Source organism: Cebus imitator, unplaced genomic scaffold (assembly GCF_001604975.1).
Source record: "Cebus imitator isolate Cc_AM_T3 unplaced genomic scaffold, Cebus_imitator-1.0 Scaffold547, whole genome shotgun sequence".
Lineage (NCBI taxonomy): Eukaryota > Metazoa > Chordata > Mammalia > Primates > Cebidae > Cebus > Cebus imitator.
In genome coordinates this window covers 483,456-490,420 of record NW_016107862.1, presented here as the reverse complement: position 1 = coordinate 490,420, position 6,965 = coordinate 483,456, and positions in this window count along the sequence as shown.

Sequence of the window (6,965 nt, the reverse complement as noted above, 5' to 3'; positions counted from 1 at the left end):
CAAAGTTAATAAGACCCCCATTCCAGGTATAAGAGCCATAAAAATAATACCCTTTATTGAAGTAATTTTACTCAGGAAAATTAAAGTTTAGTCCAAACCACTATGGAAGTCATATGCATAGAGATGTTTACAATATTGTCTATGACATCTAAGAGTCAAGAAATCATTAGATAAATTATGATTGTCAACCAGTTATACTGAGGGATAATTATAAGACTCTTGTGACAATAAGAAATGATTTATTATTTAATGGAAAGTTTTCAAAAGTCTAATTTTTCTTTTTTTATTTTTATTTTTTGAGATGGAGTTTTGCTTTTGTTGCCCAGGCTGGAGTGCAATGGCACAACCGCTGCTCACTGCAACCTCTTCCTCCTAGGCTCAAGCAATTCTCCTGCCTCAGCCTCCCAAGTATCTGGGATACAGGCATGCACCACCACGCTCAGCTAATTTTGTATTCTTTTTAGAAGAGACAGGGTTCCACTATGTTGGTCAGGCTGGTCTTGAACTCCTGACCTCAAGTGATCCACCTGTTTTGGCCTCCCAAAGTGCTGGGATTACAGGCATGAGCCACCACGCCTGGCCTGAAAAGTCTAATTTTTAAAAGTGTGACTGTGTGTACCAGGGCTTCCCAACCTTGACACTATTGACGTTTTGGTCCAGATAATTATTCGCTGAGAGGGAGCTGTACATTGTAGAATGTTTAGCAGCATCCTTGGTCTTTACCCCCTGGATGCCAGTAGCACCCCCCACCCTCAATAATGGCACTCAAAAACGTCTCCAGACATTTCCAACTTTCCTCAAAGCGGCAAAATCACCCTGAGTTGAGAACCATGGGTTATACTCCGATCACAGCTATATAAAAATGTGTGCATAGCTGGACAAAGCTGGGGGGAAATTTGGAAAAATTTAAAAAGGCATTTCTAATAGGATTATGAAGTTATTGAAGTTTTTAAACATCCTCTTTAATACGTTTGCAATAAAAATACCAAAGGTTAAAATTGAGTACTATTATGAGTCACAAACTCTTCTAAGGAGTTTTAATCTTTAAAGTTATTATACAGTCTCATTATTGAGATAATTTTAATCTTTCCATTATAATGACATCAAAGGAAACTTTATTTAGATGATGGCAAAATCATTTTTTAAAAACCCATAAGGCCGGAGCTGATAACGTGATTCAGATGGAGAAGGACAGAATGACTCATTAGTACTAACCATAATTCTTATTCTGCAGCATGATTCTTGGAGCTTGCTCAAATTCAGAAAGAATTTCTAAGGAAATTTTGTATAAGAAAAAAATGAATTCAGAATTATTCCATCACTGCTACCCAAAACTGGATTTGAGTAAGAACTTAATGTATGTTTGGCGTCTATGGGAAAGTTACTTAAAATATTTTGACAATTCTCAATTTTATTTTTAAAAATGTATTCAGGATTATAGCGTCTAACATTTGCAGAATATTCTACAGTGTTCATTCTCTCATTTAGTGAATTTGAGCACAAGAAGTAGAACTTCAGTTGTGAACATGTGCTGAGTAATGTGAGTAGGTAATAGAGAGCAAAGAGTGTAGGCTGCTCTAACACTGTAGGGTTGGGAGAGAATAAAATTGTTGTCAGTATTCATATAGACATTCTATTCCTTGCTCCGGTAGAACAGGTGATTTTAAACTGTTTTAGAAAGTCTCAATAACATTATTCTACAAAGCAATATATTATCTGAGAAGTTGGTAACCCAGTGCCTAAACCTTGCCAGAGAGGCAGGTATAGCTGGTTGACACTCACCCTCTTTTGTGCTGGGGCATAAATGTGATTCCATAAATAAGCCCAGGGCTATTTGACTTAGAGAGCTATGGCTGGAGGCTTGGGGAATTTGGAGGCTGAGGAAGAAAGGAAAAGGGAAAAGGCAATGACCAAGAATCTCCAGAGAGTGGAGAGAAAAACATGGCCTCTCACTCCTCCACCTTTACTCTACCCCAACCCATTTGGTCCTATGGAACCAATTAAGTCTTTATGAAGATCAGTGTTAGAAGATGAAGGAACTTTCTCGTTCCATATTGTCAGACCCAGCATGTACAGCACTGTTTGAGGCCCAGGTAATAAAGGACAGAGTAGGCTGTGGGCATTGCCTTCGTTTCTACATAGTGGGTGCAAAGCAGTCCAGCAAGCGCTGTGTAGGACAGGGCAGCAGAAAATCAGAAATTACAGGAAGGGCCCCATCAACAGGGCCAGGGCCTCCATCCAACAGATTTGGAACAAGGGACTTCTGCCAGGAGACTGGAACTTCACAGGAACATGAGCAGACTTGTTCCTAAGGACATACAGGAAACCCGCTCACAACTCCCAGATTAACTGGTGGAGATTTTGTGAGGGGACATTATTGAAACCTTTCAGTTAGGCATTTAGTGTTATTATGACTTTTTTTTTGTTTCCATGGGTTGACTAGGTATGGGAATATTCTGACTACATCTGATTTACCAAAAAATACCCCACCAATTCCCAATTTTATATTTCATAGGAGTTCCTCACTTTAAAAATAAGTATTTCATAGAAGTTCGCTATACATAAAATGTAAAGCAAATTCTATTTTCTCATAGATAGCCATTTTTAGGTATAATTTACATATAGGAGTCATCATCAAATTCTTTTTCGGTGAACAAAAAATTCCAATAAGTGGATCAAAAACTTTTGATAATGAAGGACATTGAGACGAAGGCTAGTTCAGAGTAGGCTGGGCACTGCAAGCCGATAGAGACACATCCCCGACTCAAAAATAATTCCTCCACCCCATTAGCCACTGCCATGGTCACAGTTACCAGATTTTCAAGCTGGTATCATGAAGCCTAAGAAGTAACAGCGTAATAGCATCACTTCTGCAGGTACTATGAATTAGAGTTCACTTAAAACTGCATAGAACAAATCAGTTCTGTGTCCCTTCTGAAAGCTTAGAATGTTTTATATTGAATGAGGTGATCTCTGTTAGGGGTTATGCTAGCCAGCATACCAGGGCAAGATTCTAATCCATCAGTGGTAAGTGAGCCTGTAACAGACAGCTCTCATTGTTAACAGCTGGGTTCCTCCCTCTTCTGATAGAACTCTTCTTTCCTGTGAGGAACCCAACCCAGGTGTCCCAGTTGGAGCTGAACTTTTACTCAGGGCTACACAGCCATCATCACAAGAGCAGGCAAGTGACCCGACCAAGCCAACCAAAGTTTCCCATTTCCCTAGTCTGCTTGGTTGTTCCAGAGATATATATGTGACCAAGTAGAACGTATCGGAATCTATCCCAGGAGTTTTTTGTCAGAGCTATTGAGAAAGACTGGCTCTTTTTACTGGATATACTAAACTAAGAATATAGGAACCTGGGATTGGAGAAACTCAAAATGAAGCTGCAAGAGGTAAGCAGAGCTGGGAGACAAAAACAGCCCTAAAGACATCATATGAGCCCCTGGATCCCAGTTATGTCTGAAGCTGGTTCCACATTGACTCTCTTTTTTTCTCCTACCATCCACTCAGGAAGAGTAGGCTTAATCACACCAATCCAGACCAGTTTCCTAAGGTCATCAGGAGTAGAGACTCCCACCATTTCCCAGTTCTGGGTTCCTGGGGTTTCTTCCAGGCAGTGGGCCCAACGAAACAATTGGTGAGACAACAAGAATACACAAGCACACGATTCATTGTTAACTTTGACCAAAGTCAGGCTGAGAGGCAACAGTTGGAAGTACCTACAATTACTCTGAAGCCTGTAGAGTCTAACTAAACCTTTTTATGTAACATAAATTATTTTCCTTCTGTTATTTTTCTTCTATTTTTATTTATATTATTTTGAGACAGGGTCTCACTTTGTTGCCCAGGCTGGAGTGCAGTGGCACGATCTCGGCTCACTGCAGCCTCCACCTCCTGGACTCAAGTGATCCTTCCGCCACAGCCCACCAAATAGCTGAGACTAAAGGTGCACACCACCTTGCCTGGTTAATTGTTTTTGTATTTTCTGTAGAGACAGGGTTTTGTCATGTTGCCCAGGCTGGTCTCAAACTCCTGAGCTCAAGCAATCCATCCACCTCGGCCTCCCAAAGTGCTTGGATTACAGGTGTGAGTCACCATGCCTGGCCAATATTATCCTTTTATCAGTGGTACAAATCATTTTCAAAGCTCCTCTCCGGATAGTCCACCAAGGTTCAGTTAGCTAGACCACCTACAGTTTTGCTCCTAATTGTTGTTTACTTAATTGGCACGTGATCTTTGATCTTTGTCATTATCATAAAGAGGGTGTTCTATTGTCAGAACTGGAAGAGGAGCAAACCAGCACCCCACAACTTGAATGGGACTTGAATCATACTAGGTGAAATTCCCATGGATTCTTGGCTCCCTTTGCATTTGCTTTCACATAAACAGACATTCTGCAATTTCTGCCAATTTGTGTCCTTTGTCTCCCTTTCTAAAACTTTTGGCTGACAGGTTCACTTTGTCCTGAATTTACTGATTTAACTCATTTTACTTCTAACTAAACTAAGGAGATTTTTTTCCTCCTACATAATAGATTTGCTGTCTGAATTTCTCCTTTAGATCAAAATTGTCCATTCAACTTGAACCACCCACTTTAGTGAACCCATAAATTTCTCTTTTGGAATTCTTGGAATCCTACCTGTTTGGGCAGGATTTCTTTCACCAATAAGTGATTTGGGCTCCTGCCACAATCTGCTGAACTATTCAATTATTCTTGGGGGTTTTCATTCCTACAGCCAACTATTGGGATGCTACTATGGTTTGAATCTGTCTCCCAGTAGTCATGAGTTGGAAACTTAATTGCCATTGTAACAGTATTAAGAGGTGGCATCTTTAAGACATGATTAGGCCCTGAAAGTAATGGTGTTATCTTGGGAGTGGACTCCTGATAAGTAGGTAAGTTTGGCCTCCATCATGTCTGTTGGTCCTGTGTGCTTGCTTGCCCTTCTGCCATAGTTATGACACAGCAAGAAGGCCCTCACCACATGCAGACCCATCGACATTGGACTTCTCAGCCTTCAGAACTATAAGAAATCAATGTATTTTCTTTACAAATTTCCCAGTCTGTGATATTCCATTAGAACAACATAAAACAGACTAGGACAAATGCTCACTACCGTAAATTCTGGGATTCAGAATAAGGTTAACTAGAAAAAAGAAGGAAAACACGGTAGAGTGACCACACTTCTGTGCCTCCTCCCAAACACCAGTGACACAATAGTAAAGGAATACACAAAAAAGAGGTTTTAGTCCCCAGCAACAAGTTGGAGAAGAAACAAGAACAAAGAATATTCAACAAACTTAAGGAAGATGGAAAGCGAATGGAGAAGTAAAAATGACATAATAGGGCAGAGGAAGTGGAAATCTAAGCATCTTGGAGGGGAATTTCAATGAGTAATGAGCTATAAACAGAGTTTCAGTGATTGCAGGCAGCAAGAACCACAGAAAGAAGTGAAGCTGTGACTCCAAAATTAATGGGATTGGAGGGCTGTATGTGTGGGAAATAGTTGGACTTCCAGGCTCCTCAACAACTCTCAAGCAGCCGAATATTCCCCTCTCTGCTCACTACCCCAAAAAAGAACAGAGGTCCATACTCTGAAGAAATTAACCCAACAGTCTCTGAACTTGAAGACTAAGGCACATGCAGGACGAAATGAGTTACAGAGCTAAACACTGGAGTTTTATGTAAGACTTATGTGCTGAACTGTGAACATGTCAGGCATGTCCCTTTCCTGCTCCCAAAATGCTAGCAACCAAGCATATACCTGCTCCCATCCCATGCCCCACCACCACCAAACCTAATCAATTAGAGAGTATCCTCTGGAGAAACTGGATATCCCAAAGACAAGGGCTTCAGGCTCTGACATTACAGGGTTCCACAATAATAAAGCGGGTTCACTATCTAATCATCCTACAGAAAGCCCTTTAGGCAACACACCTTGCCAACGCACCCAGTTTCCAAAGAGCCTTTTTTGTTGTTTTTTTCTTTTGAGACAGAGTCTTGCTCCGTCGCCAGGTGCCAGGCCAGAGTGCAGTGGCGCAATCTCCCTCACCGCAACCTCTGCCTCCAGGGTTCAAGCAATTCTCCTGCCTCAGCCTCCCAAGTAACTGGGACTACAGGCGTGTGCCACCATGCCCAACTAATTGTTGTATTTTAGTAGAGATGGGGTTTCACCATATTGGCCAGGACAGTCTCAACCTCTTGACCTCGTGATCTGCCCGCCTCTGACTCCCAAAGTTCTGGGATTATGGGCGTGAGCCACCACGCCCAGCCTGAAGAGTCTTTTTAAAAGTCACTCTTAAAAATAATAGCCAAAAAAAAAAAAAAGGCAGCCTGGGCGCGGTGGCTCACGCCTATAATCCCAGCACTTTGAGGGCGGGCAAATCACCTGAGGTTGGGAGTTTGAGACCAACCTGATCAACATGGAGAAACCCCATCTCTACTAAAAATACAAAACATTAGCTGGGCATGGTGGTGCATGCCTATAGGCCCAGCTACTCAGGAGGCTGAGGCAGGAGAATTGCTTGAACCTGGGAGGCAGACGTTGCGGCGAGCCAAGATTGTGCCATTGCACTCCAGCCTAGGCAACAGAATGAGACTCTGTCTCAAATAAATAAATAAATAAAAGCCAAGGATTCCAGACATTTCAAAAAATGTCTTCAACATGAAAGACAAATACCAAAACAAACAGAGAAAAATGGAATTCAGATGTTAGAAAGCAGAGAGTTCTTGACCCTGGAAAGAGTAAAGTCGAGTTACAATCACTGCTGGTGAAGCTGTTTGATCAACAGTTACTGCTGCTGTGGCTACAGTCTCATATCGCCAAGGATTACATTCAGCTGCAAGTAACAGAAAACCAGACTCCAAGGGCTTAAACAAAGAGCCGTTATTTTTGTGACATAACAGGAAGTTGGAGGTAGCAGCTGCAGGTTCAATATTGCAATCATGGCAGAAATGGCAC